The sequence below is a fragment of the Dama dama genome, chromosome 4 (genome assembly GCF_033118175.1).
Source record: "Dama dama isolate Ldn47 chromosome 4, ASM3311817v1, whole genome shotgun sequence".
Taxonomy (NCBI): Eukaryota; Metazoa; Chordata; class Mammalia; order Artiodactyla; family Cervidae; genus Dama; species Dama dama.
Window position 1 is genome coordinate 2,429,857 of NC_083684.1, and position 21,379 is coordinate 2,451,235.

Below are 21,379 nucleotides of genomic sequence, written 5' to 3' on the forward strand. Positions count from 1 at the left end.
TACAAAGAGCATGAAAAGGTTTGTAAAATACAAAGTGCATGAAAAGGTGTGAAAAATACGAGGAGCATGAAACGGTGTGAAAAATACGAGGAGCAAGAAAAGTTCTGAAAAACACGAGGAGCATGAAAAGGTCTAAAAAATACGAGGAGCATGAAAAGGTCTGAAAAATATGAGGAGCATGAAAAGTTCTGAAAAACACGAGGAGCATGAAAGGTCTGAAAAATATGTGGAGCATGAAAAGGTGTGAGCAATATGAAGAGCATGAAACGGTGTTAAAAATATGAAGAGCATGAAACGTTGTGAAAAACACGAGCAGCATGAAAAAATGTGGAAAACACGAAGTGCGTAAAAATGTGTGAAAAATTCGAAGAGCATTAAAAGGTTTGAAAAACACGAAGAGCATGTAAAGGTGTGAAAAATACGAGGAGCATTAAAGGTGTGAAAAATACGAGGAGCATGAAAAGGTGTGAAAAATACGATGAGAAAGAAAATGTGCTAAAAATACAAGGAGCATGAAAAGGTGGGAAAACTAGTAGGAGCATGAAAATGTCTGAAAAATACGAGGAACATGAAACGGTGTGAAAATATAAAGAGCATGAAACGGTGTGAAAAATATGAAGACCTTTAAAAGGTGTCAAAAATATGAGGAGCATGAAAAGATATGAAAAATATGAGGAGCATGAAATGGTGTGAAAAACACGAGGAGTACGAAAAGGTCTGCAAATACGAGGAGTATGTAAAGGTCTGAAAAATATGAGGAGAATGAAAAGGTGTGAAAACTACGAAGTGCATGAAAATGTGTGAAAAATACGAAGAGCATGAAAAGGTTTGAAAAATACGAAGAGCATTTAAAGGTGGGAAAATACGAGGAGAATTAAAGGTGTGAAAAATACGAGGAGCATGAAAAGGTGTGAAAAATACGATGAGAAAGAAAATGTGCTAAAAATACGAGGAGCATGAAAAGGTGGGAAAAATAGTAGGAGCATGAAAAGGGCTGAAAAATACGAGGAACATGAAACGGTGTGAAAAATATGAAGACCTTTAAAAGGTGTCAAAAATATGAGGAGCATGAAAAGATGTGAAAAATATGAGGAGCATGAAATGGTATGAAAAATATGAGAAGCATGAAATATGTAAAAAATATGAAGAGCATGAAAAGTTGTGAAAAATATGAAGAGCATGAAAAGATGTGAAAATATGAAGAGCATGAAATGGTTTGAAAAGTACGAAGAGCGTGAAAAGTTGTGAAAAATACAAAGAGCATGAAAAGTTTTGAAAAATACAAAGTGCATGAAAAGGTGTGAAAAATACGAGGAGCATGAAACGGTGTGAAAAATACGAGGAGCATGAAAAGTTCTGAAAAACACGAGGAGCATGAAAAGGTCTAAAAAATACGAGGAGCATGAAAAGGTCTGAAAAATATGAGGAGCATGAAAAGTTCTGAAAAACACGAGGAGCATGAAAGGTCTGAAAAATATGTGGAGCATGAAAAGGTGTGAGCAATATGAAGAGCATGAAACGGTGTTAAAAATATGAAGAGCATGAAACGTTGTGAAAAACACGAGCAGCATGAAAAAATGTGGAAAACACGAAGTGCGTAAAAATGTGTGAAAAATTCGAAGAGCATTAAAAGGTTTGAAAAACACGAAGAGCATGTAAAGGTGTGAAAAATACGAGGAGCATTAAAGGTGTGAAAAATACGAGGAGCATGAAAAGGTGTGAAAAATACGATGAGAAAGAAAATGTGCTAAAAATACAAGGAGCATGAAAAGGTGGGAAAACTAGTAGGAGCATGAAAATGTCTGAAAAATACGAGGAACATGAAACGGTGTGAAAATATAAAGAGCATGAAACGGTGTGAAAAATATGAAGACCTTTAAAAGGTGTCAAAAATATGAGGAGCATGAAAAGATATGAAAAATATGAGGAGCATGAAATGGTATGAAAAATATGAGGAGCATTAAATATGTAAAAAATATGAAGAGCATGAAAAGTTGTGAAAAATATGAAGAGGATGAAAAGATATGAAAAATATGAAGCGCATGAAGAGATGTGAAAAATATTTAGAGCATGAAAATATGTGAAAAATATGAAGAGCAAGAAACGGTTTGAAAAGTACGAAGAGCTTGAAAAGGTGTGAAAAATACGAAGAGCATGACTGGTGTGAAATCTACGAAGACCATGAAAAGGTCTGAAAAATTATGAAATGCATGAAAAGTTGTGAAAAATACAAAGAGAATGAAAAGATTTGAAAAATACGAAGTGCATGAAAAGGTGTGAAAAATACGAGGAGCATGCAATGGTGTGAAAAATGCGAAAGCATGAAATGCTGTGAAAAATACGAAGAGCATGAAAAGGTCTGAAAAACACAAGGAGCATGAAAGGGTGTGAAAAATACGAGGAGCATGAAAAGGTGTGAAAAATACGAGGAGCATGAAACGGTGTGAAAATATGAAGAGCATGAAACGGTGTTAAAAAATATGAGGAGCATGAAACGGTGTGAAAAACACGAGCAGCATGAAAAAATGTGGAAAACACGAAGTGCATGAAAAAGTGTGAAAAATTCGAAGAGCATTAAAAGGTTTGAAAAACATGAAGAGCATGTAAGTGTGAAAAATACGAGGAGCATTAAAGGTGTGAAAAATATGAGGAGCATGAAAAGGTGTGAAAAATACGATGAGGAAGGAAATGTGAGAAAAATACGAGGAGCATGAAAAGGTAGGAAAAATAGTAGGAGCATGAAAAGGTCTGAAAAATACGAGGAACATGAAACGGTGAGAAAATATAAAGAGCATGAAACGGTGTGAAAAATATGAAGACCTTTAAAAGGTGTCAAAAATATGAGGAGCATGAAAAGATGTGAAAAATATGAGTAGCATGAAATGGTATGAAAAATATGAGGAGCAAAAAAGTTCTGAAAATAGGAGGGGAATGAAAAGGTCTGAAAAATACGAGGAGCATGAAAAGTTCTGAAAAATACCAGGAGCATGAAAAGTTCTGAAAAATATGAGGAGCATGAATAGGTGTCAAAAATACGAGGAGCATGAAAAGGTCTGAAAAATACGAGGAGCATGAAAAGGTCTGCAAAACACGAGGAGCATGAAAAGGTCTGAAAAATATGAGGAGCATGAAAAGGTCTGAAAAATACGAGGAGCATGAAAAGGTCTGAAAAATACGAGAAGCATGAAAAGTTCTGAAAAACACGAGGAGCATGAGAAGGTCTAAAAAATACTTGGAGCATGAAAAGGTGTGAACAATATGAAGAGCACGAAAAAGTGTGAAAAATACAAAGAGCTTGAAAAGGTGTGAAAACACGAAGAACATGAAAAGGTCTCAAAAATATGAGGAGCCTGAAAAGGTGTGAAAAATATAGGGAGCATGAAAAGTTGTTAAAAACATAAGGAGCATGAATAGGTGTGAAAAACACGAAGAGCATGAAAATGTGTGAAAAATACGAGGAGCATGAAAAGGTCTGAAAAATACGAGGAGAATGAAAAGCTGTGAAAAATACGAGGAGCATGAAAAGGTCTGAAAAATACGAGAAGCATGAAAAGTTCTGAAAAACACGAGGAGCATGAAAAGGTCTAAAAAATACTTGGAGCATGAAAAGATGTGAACAATATGAAGAGCACGAAAAAGTGTGAAAAATACAAAGAGCTTGAAAAGGTGTGAAAACACGAACAGCATGAAAAGGTCTCAAAAATATGAGGAGCCTGAAAAGGTGTGAAAAATACGAGGAGCCTGAAAAGGTGTGAAAAATATAAGAAGCATGAAAAGGTGTGAAAAATATAAGGAGCATGAAAAGGTGTGAAAAATAGGAGGAGCATGAAAAGGTGTGAAAAATATAAGGAGCATAAAAAGGTCTGGAAAACACGAGGAGCATGAAAAGTTGTGAAAAATACAAAGAGCATGAAAAGGTTTGAAAAATACAAAGTGCATGAAAACATGTGAAAATTACGAGGAGCATGAAACGGTGTGAAATATGTGAAAGCATGAAATGCTGTGAAAAATACGAACAGCATGAAAAGGTCTGAAAAATACAAGGAGCATTAATAGGTGTGAAAAATACGAGGAGCATGAAAAGGTGTGAACAATACTAGGAGCATGAAAATGTCTGAAAAATATGAGGAGCATGAATGGGTGTGAAAAATACGAGGAGCATGAAAAGGTGTGAAAAATATGAGGAGCATGAAACGGTGTGAAAATATGAAGAGCATGAAACGGTGTTAAAAATATGAAGAGCATGAAATGGTGTGAAAAACACGAGCAGCATGAAAAAATGTGGAAAACACGAAGTGCATGAAAATGTGTGAAAAATTCGAAGAGCATGAAAAGGATTGAAAATACGACGAGCATATAAAGGTGTGAAAAATACGAGGAGCATTAAAGGGGTCACAAATACGAGGAGCATGTAAAGGTGTGAAAAATACGATGAGAAAGAAAATGTGCGAAAAATACGAGGAGCATGAAAAGGTAGGAAAAATAGTAGTAGCATGAAAAGGTCTGAAAAATACGAGGAGCATGAAACCGTGTGAAAATATCAAGAGCATGAAACGGTAGAAAAATATGATGACCTTTAAAAGGTGTCAAAAATATGAGGAGCATGAAAAGATGTGAAAAATATGAGTAGCATGAAATGGTATGAAAAATATGACGAGCATGAAATATGTAAAAAATATGAAGAGCATAAAAAGTTGTGAAATATATGAGGAGCATGAAAAGGTGTGAAAAATACGAGGAGCACGAAAAGGCCTGAAAATAGGAGGAGCCCGAAAAGGTCTGAAAAATACAAGGAGCGTCCAAAGGTCTGAAAAATACCAGGAGCATGAAAAGTTCTGAAAAATATGAGGAGCATGAAAAGGTGTCAAAAATACGAGGAACATGAAAAGGTCTGAAAAATACGAGGAGCATGAAAAGCTCTGCAAAACACGAGGAGCATGAAAAGATGTTAAAAACACAAGGAGCATGAATAGGTGTGAAAAACACGAAGAGCATGAAAATGTGTGAAAAATACGAGGAGCATGTAAAGGTCTGAAAAATACGAGGAGCATGAAAAGGTCTGAAAAATACGAGGAGCATGAAAAGTTCTGAAAAACACGAGGAGCATGAAAAGGTCTAAAAATTACTTGGAGCATGAAAAGGTGTGAACAATATGAAGAGCACGAAAAGGTGTGAAAAATACAAAGGGCTTGAAATGTTGTGAAAACACGAAGAATGTGAAACGGTGGGCAAAATACGAGGAGCATGAAAAGGTCTGAAAAATATGAAGAGCATGAAACGGTGTGAAAATATGAAGAGCATGAAACGGTGTGAAAATTATGAAGAGCATGGAAAGGTGTGATAAATAGGAGGAGCATGAAACGGTCTGAAAAATAGGAAGAGTATGAAATGGTGTGAAAAACACGAGCAGCATGAAAAGTTGTGGATAAAACGAAGTGCATGAAAATGTGTGAAAAATTCGAAGAGCATGAAAAGGTGTGAAAAATGCGAGGAGCACGAAAAGGTCTGAAATATACGAGGACCATGAAAAGGTGTGAAAAATACTAAGAGCACGAAAAGGTTTGAAAAATATGAGGACCATGAAAGAGTGTAAAAAACACGAAGAGCATGAAAATGTGTGAAAAACACGAAGAGCATGAAAATGTGTGAAAAACACGAAGAGCATGAAAAGGGTTGAAAAATACGAAGAGCATGAAAAGGTGTGAAAAATACGAGGAGCATGAATAGGTGTGAAAAACACGAAGAGCATGAACATGTGTGAAAAAAACGAGGAGCATGAAAAGGTGTGAAAAATCCGAGGAGCATGAAAAGGTCTGGAAAACACGAGGAGCATGGAAAGGTTTGAAAAATATGAGGAGCATGAAAAGGTGTGAAAAACACGAGGAGCATGAATAGGTGTGAAAAACACGAAGAGCATGAAAATGTGTGGAAAAATACGAGGAGCATGAAAAGGTGTGAAAAATCCGAGGAGTACGAAGAGTCTGAAATATACGAGTACCATGAAAAGGTCTGAAAAATACGAGGAGCATGAAAAGGTCTGGAAAACAGGAGGAGCATTAAAAAGTGTGAAAAATACGAAGAGCATGAAAAGGTCTCAAAAATATGAGGAGCCTGAAAAGGTGTGAAAAAATGAAGAGCATGAAACGGTGTGAAAATTATGAAGAGCATAGAAATGTGTGATAAATATGAGGAGCAAGAAACGGTCTGAAAAATATGAAGAGCATGAAATGGTGTGAAAAACAGTAGCAGCATGAAAAGTTGTGGATAAAACGAAGTGCATGAAAATGTGTGAAAAATTCGAAGAGCATGAAAAGGTGTGAAAAATCCGAGGAGCACGAAAAGGTCTGAAATATACGAGGACCATGAAAACGTGTGAAAACTATGATGAGCATGAAAAGGTTTGAAAAATATGAGGACCATGAAAAAGTGTAAAAAAGACAAAGAGCATGAAAATGTGTGAAAAACACGAAGACCATGAAAATGTATGAAAAATTCAAAAAGCATGAAAAGGTTTAAAAAATATGAAGAGCATGAAAAGGTGGGAAAAATACGAAGAGCATGAAAAGGTGTGAAAAATATGAAAAGCATGAAACTGTGTGAAAAATATGAAAAGCATGAAAACGTGAGAAAAATATGAAGAGCATGAAAAGGTGTGAAAAACATGAAGAGCATGAAAAGGTGTGAAAAATCTGAAGAGCATGAAACGGTGTGAAAAATACGAAGAGCAAGAAAAGGTGTGAAATATATGAAGAGCATGAAAAGGTGTGAAAAATTACGAAAAGCATGAAAAGGTGTGAAAAATTACCAAGAGCATGAAAATGTCTGAAAAATACAAAGAGCATGAAAATGTGTGAAAAATACAAAGAGCATGAAACGGTGTGAAAATATGAGGAGCATGAAAAGGTCTGAAAATATGAGGAGCATAGAACGGAGTGAAAAATATGAAGAGCAAGAAAAGGTGTGAAAATTATGAAGAGCATGAAACTGTATGAAAAGCATGAAAAAGTGTGAAAAATATGAAGAGCATGAAAAGGTGTGAAAATATGAAGAGCATGAAACTGTGTGAAAAATATGAAGAACATGAAACGGTGTGAAAAAAACTAAGAGCATGAAAAGGTGTGAAATATACAAAGATCATGAAAAGGTGTGAAAAATACGAAGAGCATGAAATGGTTTGAAAAATATGAAGAGCATGAAACGGGGTGAAAATATGAGGATCATAAAATGGTCTGAAAATATGAGGAGCATAGAACGGAGTGAAAAATATGAAGATCATGAAAAGGTGTGAAAATTATGAAGAGCATGAAACTGTGTGAAAAATATGAAAAGCATGAAAAAGTGTGAAAAATATGAAGAGCATGAAAAGGTGTGAAAAATATGAAAAGCATGAAACTGTGTGAAAAATATGAAAAGCATGAAAAAGTGTGAAAAATATGAAGAGCATGAAAAGGTGTGAAAATATGAAGAGCATGAAACTGTGTGAAAAATATGAAGAATATGAAACGGTGTGAAAAAAACGAAGAGCATGAAAATGTGTGAAATATACAAAGATCATGAAAAGGTGTGAAAAATACGAAGAGCATGAAATGGTTTGAAAAATATGAAGAGCATGAAACAGGGTGAAAATATGAGGATCATAAAATGGTCTGAAAATATGAGGAGCATAGAACGGAGTGAAAATTATGAAGAGCATGAAAAGGTGTGAAAATTATGAAGAGCATGAAACTGTGTGAAAAATATGAAAAGCATGAAACTGTGAAAAATATGAAAAGCATGAAAACGTGTGAAAAATATGAAGAGCATGAAAAGGTGTGAAAAATATGAAGAGCATGAAACTGTGTGAAAAATATGAAGAGCATGAAACGGTGTGAAAAATATGAAAAGCATGAAAACGTGTGAAAAATATGAAGAGCATGAAAAGGTGTGAAAAATCTGAAGAGCATGAAAAAATGTGAAAAATACGAAGAGCAAGAAAAGGTGTGAAATATATGAAGAGCATGAAAAGGTGTGAAAAATTACGAAAAGCATGAAAAGGTGTGAAAAATTACCAAGAGCATGAAAATGTCTGAAAAATACAAAGAGCATGAAAATTTGTGAAAAATACAAAGAGCATGAAACGGTGTGAAAATATGAGGAGCATGAAAAGGTCTGAAAATATGAGGAGCATAGAACGGAGTGAAAAATATGAAGAGCAAGAAAAAGTGTGAAAATTTTGAAGAGCATGAAACTGTATGAAAAATATGAAAAGCATGAAAAAGTGTGAAAAATATGAAGAGCATGAAAAGGTGTGAAAATATGAAGAGCATGAAACTGTGTGAAAAATATGAAGAACATGAAACGGTGTGAAAAAAACGAAGAGCATGAAAAGGTGTGAAATATACAAAGATCATGAAAAGGTGTGAAAAATACGAAGAGCATGAAATGGTTTGAAAAATATGAAGAGCATGAAACGGGGTGAAAATATGAGGATCATAAAATGGTCTGAAAATATGAGGAGTATAGAACGGAGTGAAAAATATGAAGAGCATGAAAAGGGGTGAAAATTATGAAGAGCATGAAACTGTGTGAAAAATATGAAAAGCATGAAAAAGTGTGAAAAATATGAAGAGCATAAAAAGGTGTGAATAATATGAAGAGCATGAAACTGTGTGAAAAATATGAGGAACATGAAAAGGTGTGAAATATACGAAGAGCATTTACAGGTGTGAAAAATTACGAAAAGCATGAAAAGGTGTGAAAAATTACCAAGAGCATGAAAATGTCTGAAAAATACAAAGAGCATGAAAATGTGTGAAAAATAGGAGGAGCATGAAACGGTGTAAAAATATGAAGAGCATGAAACGTGTGAAAAATATGAGGAGCATGAAACGGTGTAAAAATGAAGACCATGAAAAGGTGTGAAAATATGAAGCGCATGAAACTGTGTGAAAAATATGAAGAACATGAAACGGTGTGAAAAAAACGAAGAGCATGAAAAGGTGTGAAATATACAAAGATCATGAAAAGGTGTGAAAAATACAAAGAGCATGAAATGGTTTGAAAAATATGAAGAGCATGAAACGGGGTGAAAATATGAGGATCATAAAATGGTCTGAAAATATGAGGAGCATAGAACGGAGTGAAAAATATGAAGAGCATGAAAAGGTGTGAAAATTATGAAGAGCATGAAACTGTGTGAAAAATATGAAAAGCATGAAACTGTGAAAAATATGAAAAGCATGAAAACGTGTGAAAAATATGAAGAGCATGAAAAGGTGTGAAAAATATGAAGAGCATGAAACTGTGTGAAAAATATGAAGAGCATGAAACGGTGTGAAAAATATGAAAAGCATGAAAACGTGTGAAAAATATGAAGAGCATGAAAAGGTGTGAAAAATCTGAAGAGCATGAAAAAATGTGAAAAATACGAAGAGCAAGAAAAGGTGTGAAATATATGAAGAGCATGAAAAGGTGTGAAAAATTACGAAAAGCATGAAAAGGTGTGAAAAATTACCAAGAGCATGAAAATGTCTGAAAAATACAAAGAGCATGAAAATTTGTGAAAAATACAAAGAGCATGAAACGGTGTGAAAATATGAGGAGCATGAAAAGGTCTGAAAATATGAGGAGCATAGAACGGAGTGAAAAATATGAAGAGCAAGAAAAAGTGTGAAAATTTTGAAGAGCATGAAACTGTATGAAAAATATGAAAAGCATGAAAAAGTGTGAAAAATATGAAGAGCATGAAAAGGTGTGAAAATATGAAGAGCATGAAACTGTGTGAAAAATATGAAGAACATGAAACGGTGTGAAAAAAACGAAGAGCATGAAAAGGTGTGAAATATACAAAGATCATGAAAAGGTGTGAAAAATACGAAGAGCATGAAATGGTTTGAAAAATATGAAGAGCATGAAACGGGGTGAAAATATGAGGATCATAAAATGGTCTGAAAATATGAGGAGTATAGAACGGAGTGAAAAATATGAAGAGCATGAAAAGGGGTGAAAATTATGAAGAGCATGAAACTGTGTGAAAAATATGAAAAGCATGAAAAAGTGTGAAAAATATGAAGAGCATAAAAAGGTGTGAATAATATGAAGAGCATGAAACTGTGTGAAAAATATGAGGAACATGAAAAGGTGTGAAATATACGAAGAGCATTTACAGGTGTGAAAAATTACGAAAAGCATGAAAAGGTGTGAAAAATTACCAAGAGCATGAAAATGTCTGAAAAATACAAAGAGCATGAAAATGTGTGAAAAATAGGAGGAGCATGAAACGGTGTAAAAATATGAAGAGCATGAAACGTGTGAAAAATATGAGGAGCATGAAACGGTGTAAAAATGAAGACCATGAAAAGGTGTGAAAATATGAAGCGCATGAAACTGTGTGAAAAATATGAAGAACATGAAACGGTGTGAAAAAAACGAAGAGCATGAAAAGGTGTGAAATATACAAAGATCATGAAAAGGTGTGAAAAATACAAAGAGCATGAAATGGTTTGAAAAATATGAAGAGCATGAAACGGGGTGAAAATATGAGGATCATAAAATGGTCTGAAAATATGAGGAGCATAGAACGGAGTGAAAAATATGAAGAGCATGAAAAGGTGTGAAAATTATGAAGAGCATGAAACTGTGTGAAAAATATGAAAAGCATGAAAAAGTGTGAAAAATATGAAGAGCATGAAAAGGTGTGAATAATATGAAGAGCATGAAACTGTGTGAAAACTATGAGGAACATGAAAAGGTGTGAAATATACGAAGAGCATTTACAGGTGTGAAAAATTACGAAAAGCATGAAAAGGTGTGAAAAATTACCAAGAGCATGAAAATGTCTGAAAAATACAAAGAACATGAAAATGTGTGAAAAATAGGAGGAGCATGAAAAGGTGTAAAAATATGAAGAGCATGAAACGTGTGAAAAATATGAGGAGCATGAGACGGTGTAAAAATGAAGACCATGAAAAGGTGTGAAAAATATGAAGAGCATGAAAAGGTGTGAAAAATATGAGGAGCATGAAAAGATGTGAAAAATATGAAGAGCATGAAACGGTTTGAAAAGTATGAAGAGCTTGAAAAAGTGTGAAAAATACGAAGAGCATGACTGGTGTGAAATATATGAAGACCATGAAAAGGTGTGCAAAATTATGAAAAGAATGAAAAGTTGTGAAAAATACATAGAGCATGAAAAGGTTTGAAAAATATGCAGAGCATGAAACGGTGTGAAAAATGCGAAAGCATGAAATGTTTTAAAAAATACGAAGAGCATGAAAAGGTCTGAAAAATACAAGGAGCATGAAAAGGTGTGAAAAATACGAGGAGCATGACAACGTCTAAAAAATACGAGGAGCATGAAAGGTGTGAAAAATACGAGGAGCATGAAAAGGTCTGAAAAATATGAGGAGCATGAAAAGTTCTGAAAAACACGAGGAGCATGAACAGGTGTGAATAATATGAGGAGCATGATAAGGTGTGAAACATACGAAGTGCATGAAAAGGTGTGAAATATACAAAGAGCATGAAAAGGTGTGAAAAATACGAAAAGCATGAAATGGTGTGAAAAATATGAAGACATGAAACGTTGTGAAAATATGAGGAGCATGAAACGGTGTGAAAAATATGAGGAGCATGAAAAGGTCTGAAAAATATGAAGAGCAATAAAAGATGTGAAAAATATGATGAGCATGAAAAGGTGTGAATAATATGAGAAGCATGATAAGGTGTGAAACATACGAAGTGCATGAAGTTGTAAAATATATAAAGAGCATGAAAAGGTGTGAAAAATATGAGGAGCAAGAAAAGGTCTGAAAAGTACAAGGAGCATGAAAAGATCGGAAAAATACGAGGAGCATGAAAAGGTCTGAAAAATATGAGGAGCAAGAAAAGGTCTGAAAAATATGAGGAGCATGAAAAGGTCTGGAAAATACGAGGAGCATGAAAATGTGTGAAAAACATGAGGAGCATGAAAACGTCTCAAAAATATGAGGAGGATGAAACGGTGTGAAAATATGAAGAGCATGAAACGCTGTGAAAAATATGAAGAGCATGAAAGGTGTGGAAAACATGAGGAGCATGAGAAGGTGTGAAAAATACGAGGAGCAAGAAAAGGTGTGAAAAATTCGAGGAGCACGAAAAGGTCTGAAAATATGAGGAGCACGAAAAATTCTGAAAAATAAGAGGAGCATGAAAAGCTCTGTAAAATACGAGGAGCATGAAAAGTTCTGAAAAATACGAGGAGCATGAAACGGGCTGAAAAATACAAGGAGCATGAAAAGGTGTAAAAATACGAGGAGCAAAAAAAGGTCTGAAAAATACGAGGAGCATGAAAAGGTGTGAAAAATACGAGGAACAAGAAAAGGTGTGAAAAATACGAGAAGCATGAATCGTTCTGAAAAATACGAGGACCAAGAAAGGTATGAAAAATACGGGGAGCATGAAAAGGTCTGAAAAATACGACTAGCATGAAAAGGTCTGAAAAATAAGAGGAGCATGAAAAGGTGTCAAAAATATGAGGAGCATGAAACAGTGTGAAAATATAAAGAGCATGAAACGGTGTGAAAAATATGAAGAACATGAAAGGTGTGAGAAATATGAGGAGCATGAAAAGGTCTGAAAACTACAAGGAGCATGAAAAGTTGTGAAAATTACGAGGAGCATGAAAAGGTCTGGAAAATACGAGGAGCATGAAAATATCTGAAAAATATGAGGAGCATGAAACAGTGTGGAAACATGAAGAGCATGAAACGGGGTGAAAAATATGAAGAGCATGAAAAGGTGTGAAAAATATGAGGAGCATGAAACGGCCTGAAAAATATTAAGAGCATTAAAAGGTGTGAAAAATGTGAGGATCATGAAAAGGTATGAAAAATACGATGAGCATGGAAAGGTCTGAAAAATACGAGGGGCCTTAATGTCTGAAAAATACGATGAGCGTGATAAGGTGTGAAAAATACGAGGAGTATGAAAATGTGTGAAAAATACGAGGAGCATGAAAAGGTCTGAAAAACACGAGGAGCATGAAAAGTTCTGAAAAATACGAGAAGCATGAAAATGTCTGTAAAACACAAGGAGCCCGAAACGGTGTGATAAATATGAGGAGCATGAAACGGTTTGAAAAATATGAGGAGCATGAAACGGTCTGAAAATATGAGGAGCATGAAAAGGTCTGTAAAATACGAGGGGCCAGAATGTCTGAAAAATACGAGGAGCGTGAATACGTCTGAAAAACACGAGGAGCATGAAACGGTCTGAAAAATACAAGGAGCATAAAAAGGTGTAAAAATACGAGGAGCAAAAAAAGGTCTGAAAAATACGAGGAGCATGAAAAGGTCTGAAAAATACTCGGAGCATGAAAAGGTCTATATAATACGAGGAGCATGAAAAGGTCTGAAAATTACAAGGAGCATGAAAAGGTCTGAAAAATGCGAGGAGCATGAAAAGGTGTGAAAAACACAAGAGCATGAAAATGTGTGAAAAATACGAGGAGCATGAAAAGGTTTGAAAAATACGAGGAGCATGAAAAGGTGTGAAAAATACGAGAAGCATGAAATGATCTGAAAAATACGAGGATCATGAAAAGGTGTCAAAAATATGAGAAGCATGAAAAGGTGTGAAATATATGAGGAACATGAAACGGTCTGAAAAATATGAGGAGCATGAAACGTTGTGAAAATATGAAGAGCATGAAATGGTATGAAAAATATGAAGAGCTTTAAATCGTATCAAATATATGACGAACATAAAAAGATGTGAAAAATATGAGGAGCATGAAACGGTATGAAAAATATGAGGAGCATGAAAAGGTGTGAAAAATACGAGGAGCATGAAAAGGTCTGAAAAATACGAGGGGCCTTAATGTCTGAAAAATACGAGGAGCGTGAAAAGGTGTGAAAAATAGGAGGAATATGAAAATGTGTGAAAAATACGAGGAGCATGAAAAGTTCTGAAAAACACGAGGAGCATGAAAATGTCTGAAAAATACGAGGTGCCTAAATGTCTGAAAAATACGAGGAGCGTGAAAAGGTCTGAAAAACACGAGGAGCATGAAAAGGTCTGAAAAATACGAAGACCATGAAAGGTATGAAAAATACAGGGAGCATGAAAAGGTCTGAAAAATACGAGGAGCATGAAAGGTATGAAAAATACAGGGAGCATGAAAAGGTCTGAAAAATACGAGGACCATGAAAATGTCTGAAAAATATGAGGGGCCTGAATGTCTGAAAAATATGAGGAGCGTGAAAAAGTCTGAAAAACACGAGGAGCATAAAAATGTCTGAAAAATATGAGGAGCATGAAAAGGTGTCAAAAATATGACTAGCATGAAATGCTGTGAAAATATGAAGAGCATGAAATGGTGTGAAGAAATATGAGGAGCATGAAAAGGTGTGGAAAACACGAAGAGCAAGAAAAGGTGTGAAAAACGGAGAGCATGAAAAGGTGAGAAAAATATCAAGAGCGTGAAAAGGCCTGAAAGATATGAAGAGCATTAAAAGGAGTGAAAAACACGAAGAGCATGAAAAGGTGTGAAAAACAGGAAGAGCATGAAAAGGTGTGAATAATAAGAGAAGCATGAAATGGTCTGAAAAATACGAGGACCATGAAAGGTATGAAAGATACAGGGAGCATGAAAAGGTCTGAAAAATATGAGGAGCATGAAAAGGTGTGAAAAATAAGAGGAGCATGAAAAGTTATCAAAAATATGAAGAGCATGAAACGGTGTGAAAATATCATGAGCATGAAACTGTGTGAAAAATATGAAGAGCATGAAAGGTGTGAGAAATATGAGGAGAATGAAAAGGTCTGAAAAGTACAAGGAGCATGAAAAGATCGGAAAAATACTAGGAGAATGAAAAGGTCTGAAAAATATGAGGAGCATGAAATGGTCTGAAAATTACGAGGAGCATGAAAAGATGTCAAAAATACGAGGAACATGAAAAGGTCTGAAAAATACGAGGAGCATGAAAAAGTATGGAAAATACGAGGAGCATGAAAATGTGTGAAAAACATGAGGAGCATGAAAACGTCTCAAAAATATGAGGAGTATGAAACGGTGTGAAAATATGAAGAGCATGAAACGCTGTGAAAAATATGAAGAGCATGAAAGGTGTGGAAAACATGAGGAGCATGAAAAGGTGTGAAAAATTCGAGGAGCACGAAAAGGTCTGAAAATACGAGGAGCACGAAAACTTTTGAAAAATACGAGGAGCATGAAAAGCTCTGTAAAATACGAGGAAAATGAAAAGGTCTGAAAAATACGAGGAGCATGAAAAGGTGTAAAAATACGAGGAGCAAAAAAAGGTCTGAAAAATACGAGGAGCATGAAAACGTCTGAAAAATACTAGGAGCATGAAAAGGTCTATATAATACGAGGAGCATGAAAAGGTTTCAAAATTACAAGGAGCATGAAAAGGTCTGAAAAATACGAGGAGCATGAAAAGGAGTGAAAAACACAAGAGCATGAAAATGTGTGAAAAATACGAGGAGCATGAAAAGGTTTGAAAAATATGAGGAGCATGAAAAGTTGTGAAAAATACGAGGAGCATGAAAAGGTGTGAAAAATACGAGAAGCATGAAACGATCTGAAAAATACGAGGATCATGAAAAGGTGTCAAAAATATGAGGAGCATGAAAATGTGTGAAATATATGTGGAACATGAAACGGTCTGAAAAATAGGAGGAGCATGAAAAATTGTGAAAATATGAAGAGCATGAAATGGTATGAAAAATATGAAGAGCTTTAAATCGTATCAAATATATGACGAACATAAAAAGATGTGAAAAATATGAGGAGCATGAAACGGTATGAAAAATATGAGGAGCATGAAACGGTGTGAAAAATATGAAGAGCATGAAAAGTTGTGAACAATATGAGGAGCGTGAAAAGGTGTGAAAAATAGGAGGAATATGAAAATGTGTGAAAAATACGAGGAGCATGAAAAGGTCTGAAAAACACGAGGAGCATGAAAATGTCTGAAAAATACGAGGGGCCTGAATGTCTGAAAAATACGAGGAGCGTGAAAAGGTCTGAAAAACCCGAGGAGCATGAAAAGGTCTGAAAAATATGAGGAGCATGAAAAGGTGTCAAAAATATGACTAGCATGAAATGCTGTGAAAATATGAAGAGCATGAAATGGTGTGAAGAAATATGAGGTGCAGGAAAAGGTGTGGAAACACGAAGAGCAAGAAAAGGAGTGAAAAACACGAAGAGCATGAAAAGGTGTGAAAAACAGGAAGAGCATGAAAAGGTGTGAAAAATTCGAGAAGCATGAAACGGTCTGAAAAATACGAGGACCATGAAAGGTATGAAAATACAGGGAGCATGAAAAGGTCTGAAAAATACGAGGGGCCTTAATGTCTGAAAAATACGAGGAGCATGAAAAGGTGTGAAAAATCGGAGGAATATGAAAATGTGTTAAAAATACGAGGAGCGTGAAAAGGTCTGAAAAACACGAGGAGCATGAAAATGTCTGAAAAATATGAGGGGCCTGAATGTCTGAAAAATACGAGGAGCGTGAAAAGGTCTGAAAAATATGAGGAGCATAAAAAGGTGTCAAAAATATGACTAGCATGAAATGCTGTGAAAATATGAAGAGCATGAAATGCTGTGAAGAAATATCAGGAGCATGAAAAGGTGTGGAAATACGAAGAGCAAGAAAAGGTGTGAAAAACACGGAGAGCATGAAAAGGTGTGAAAAACAGGAAGAGCATGAAAAGGTGTGAAAAATACGAGAAGCATGAATCGTTCTGAAAAATACGAGGACCAAGAAAGGTATGAAAAATACGGGGAGCATGAAAAGGTCTGAAAAATACGACTAGCATGAAAAGGTCTGAAAAATAAGAGGAGCATGAAAAGGTGTCAAAAATATGAGGAGCATGAAACAGTGTGAAAATATAAAGAGCATGAAACGGTGTGAAAAATATGAAGAACATGAAAGGTGTGAGAAATATGAGGAGCATGAAAAGGTCTGAAAACTACAAGGAGCATGAAAAGTTGTGAAAATTACGAGGAGCATGAAAAGGTCTGGAAAATACGAGGAGCATGAAAATATCTGAAAAATATGAGGAGCATGAAACAGTGTGGAAACATGAAGAGCATGAAACGGGGTGAAAAATATGAAGAGCATGAAAAGGTGTGAAAAATATGAGGAGCATGAAACGGCCTGAAAAATATTAAGAGCATTAAAAGGTGTGAAAAATGTGAGGATCATGAAAAGGTATGAAAAATACGATGAGCATGGAAAGGTCTGAAAAATACGAGGGGCCTTAATGTCTGAAAAATACGATGAGCGTGATAAGGTGTGAAAAATACGAGGAGTATGAAAATGTGTGAAAAATACGAGGAGCATGAAAAGGTCTGAAAAACACGAGGAGCATGAAAAGTTCTGAAAAATACGAGAAGCATGAAAATGTCTGTAAAACACAAGGAGCACGAAACGGTGTGATAAATATGAGGAGCATGAAACGGTTTGAAAAATATGAGGAGCATGAAACGGTCTGAAAATATGAGGAGCATGAAAAGGTCTGTAAAATACGAGGGGCCAGAATGTCTGAAAAATACGAGGAGCGTGAATACGTCTGAAAAACACGAGGAGCATGAAACGGTCTGAAAAATACAAGGAGCATAAAAAGGTGTAAAAATACGAGGAGCAAAAAAAGGTCTGAAAAATACGAGGAGCATGAAAAGGTCTGAAAAATACTCGGAGCATGAAAAGGTCTATATAATACGAGGAGCATGAAAAGGTCTGAAAATTACAAGGAGCATGAAAAGGTCTGAAAAATGCGAGGAGCATGAAAAGGTGTGAAAAACACAAGAGCATGAAAATGTGTGAAAAATACGAGGAGCATGAAAAGGTTTGAAAAATACGAGGAGCATGAAAAGGTGTGAAAAATACGAGAAGCATGAAATGATCTGAAAAATACGAGGATCATGAAAAGGTGTCAAAAATATGAGAAGCATGAAAAGGTGTGAAATATATGAGGAACATGAAACGGTCTGAAAAATATGAGGAGCATGAAACGTTGTGAAAATATGAAGAGCATGAAATGGTATGAAAAATATGAAGAGCTTTAAATCGTATCAAATATATGACGAACATAAAAAGATGTGAAAAATATGAGGAGCATGAAACGGTATGAAAAATATGAGGAGCATGAAAAGGTGTGAAAAATACGAGGAGCATGAAAAGGTCTGAAAAATACGAGGGGCCTTAATGTCTGAAAAATACGAGGAGCGTGAAAAGGTGTGAAAAATAGGAGGAATATGAAAATGTGTGAAAAATACGAGGAGCATGAAAAGTTCTGAAAAACACGAGGAGCATGAAAATGTCTGAAAAATACGAGGTGCCTAAATGTCTGAAAAATACGAGGAGCGTGAAAAGGTCTGAAAAACACGAGGAGCATGAAAAGGTCTGAAAAATACGAAGACCATGAAAGGTATGAAAAATACAGGGAGCATGAAAAGGTCTGAAAAATACGAGGAGCATGAAAGGTATGAAAAATACAGGGAGCATGAAAAGGTCTGAAAAATACGAGGACCATGAAAATGTCTGAAAAATATGAGGGGCCTGAATGTCTGAAAAATATGAGGAGCGTGAAAAAGTCTGAAAAACACGAGGAGCATGAAAATGTCTGAAAAATATGAGGAGCATGAAAAGGTGTCAAAAATATGACTAGCATGAAATGCTGTGAAAATATGAAGAGCATGAAATGGTGTGAAGAAATATGAGGAGCATGAAAAGGTGTGGAAAACACGAAGAGCAAGAAAAGGTGTGAAAAACGGAGAGCATGAAAAGGTGAGAAAAATATCAAGAGCGTGAAAAGGCCTGAAAGATATGAAGAGCATTAAAAGGAGTGAAAAACACGAAGAGCATGAAAAGGTGTGAAAAACAGGAAGAGCATGAAAAGGTGTGAATAATAAGAGAAGCATGAAATGGTCTGAAAAATACGAGGACCATGAAAGGTATGAAAGATACAGGGAGCATGAAAAGGTCTGAAAAATATGAGGAGCATGAAAAGGTGTGAAAAATAAGAGGAGCATGAAAAGTTATCAAAAATATGAAGAGCATGAAACGGTGTGAAAATATCATGAGCATGAAACTGTGTGAAAAATATGAAGAGCATGAAAGGTGTGAGAAATATGAGGAGAATGAAAAGGTCTGAAAAGTACAAGGAGCATGAAAAGATCGGAAAAATACTAGGAGAATGAAAAGGTCTGAAAAATATGAGGAGCATGAAATGGTCTGAAAATTACGAGGAGCATGAAAAGATGTCAAAAATACGAGGAACATGAAAAGGTCTGAAAAATACGAGGAGCATGAAAAAGTATGGAAAATACGAGGAGCATGAAAATGTGTGAAAAACATGAGGAGCATGAAAACGTCTCAAAAATATGAGGAGTATGAAACGGTGTGAAAATATGAAGAGCATGAAACGCTGTGAAAAATATGAAGAGCATGAAAGGTGTGGAAAACATGAGGAGCATGAAAAGGTGTGAAAAATTCGAGGAGCACGAAAAGGTCTGAAAATACGAGGAGCACGAAAACTTTTGAAAAATACGAGGAGCATGAAAAGCTCTGTAAAATACGAGGAAAATGAAAAGGTCTGAAAAATACGAGGAGCATGAAAAGGTGTAAAAATACGAGGAGCAAAAAAAGGTCTGAAAAATACGAGGAGCATGAAAACGTCTGAAAAATACTAGGAGCATGAAAAGGTCTATATAATACGAGGAGCATGAAAAGGTTTCAAAATTACAAGGAGCATGAAAAGGTCTGAAAAATACGAGGAGCATGAAAAGGAGTGAAAAACACAAGAGCATGAAAATGTGTGAAAAATACGAGGAGCATGAAAAGGTTTGAAAAATATGAGGAGCATGAAAAGTTGTGAAAAATACGAGGAGCATGAAAAGGTGTGAAAAATACGAGAAGCATGAAACGATCTGAAAAATACGAGGATCATGAAAAGGTGTCAAAAATATGAGGAGCATGAAAATGTGTGAAACATATGTGGAACATGAAACGGTCTGAAAAATAGGAGGAGCATGAAAAACTGTGAAAATATGAAGAGCATGAAATGGTATGAAAAATATGAAGAGCTTTAAATCGTATCAAATATATGACGAACATAAAAAGATGTGAAAAATATGAGGAGCATGAAACGGTATGAAAAATATGAGGAGCATGAAACGATGTGAAAAATATGAAGAGCATGAAAAGTTGTGAACAATATGAGGAGCGTGAAAAGGTGTGAAAAATAGGAGGAATATGAAAATGTGTGAAAAATACGAGGAGCATGAAAAGGTCTGAAAAACACGAGGAGCATGAAAATGTCTGAAAAATACGAGGGGCCTGAATGTCTGAAAAATACGAGGAGCGTGAAAAGGTCTGAAAAACCCGAGGAGCATGAAAAGGTCTGAAAAATATGAGGAGCATGAAAAGGTGTCAAAAATATGACTAGCATGAAATGCTGTGAAAATATGAAGAGCATGAAATGGTGTGAAGAAATATGAGGTGCAGGAAAAGGTGTGGAAACACGAAGAGCAAGAAAAGGAGTGAAAAACACGAAGAGCATGAAAAGGTGTGAAAAACAGGAAGAGCATGAAAAGGTGTGAAAAATTCGAGAAGCATGAAACGGTCTGAAAAATACGAGGACCATGAAAGGTATGAAAATACAGGGAGCATGAAAAGGTCTGAAAAATACGAGGGGCCTTAATGTCTGAAAAATACGAGGAGCATGAAAAGGTGTGAAAAATCGGAGGAATATGAAAATGTGTTAAAAATACGAGGAGCGTGAAAAGGTCTGAAAAACACGAGGAGCATGAAAATGTCTGAAAAATATGAGGGGCCTGAATGTCTGAAAAATACGAGGAGCGTGAAAAGGTCTGAAAAATATGAGGAGCATAAAAAGGTGTCAAAAATATGACTAGCATGAAATGCTGTGAAAATATGAAGAGCATGAAATGCTGTGAAGAAATATCAGGAGCATGAAAAGGTGTGGAAATACGAAGAGCAAGAAAAGGTGTGAAAAACACGGAGAGCATGAAAAGGTGTGAAAAACAGGAAGAGCATGAAAAGGTGTGAAAAATACGAGAAGCATGAAACGGTCTGAAAAATATGAGGACCATGAATGTTATGAAAAATAAAGGGAGCATGAAAAGGTCTGAAAAATACGAGGAGCATGAAAAGGTGTGAAAAATAAGAGGAGCATGAAAAGTTATCAAAATATGAGGAGCATGAAACGGTGTGAAAATATCATGAGCATGAAACCGTGTGAAAAATATGAAGAGCATGAAAGGTGTGAGAAATATGAGGAGCATGAAAAGGTTTGAAAAGTACAAGGAGCATGAAAAGATCGGAAAAATACGAGGAGCATGAAAAGGTCTGAAAAATATGAGGAGCAAGAA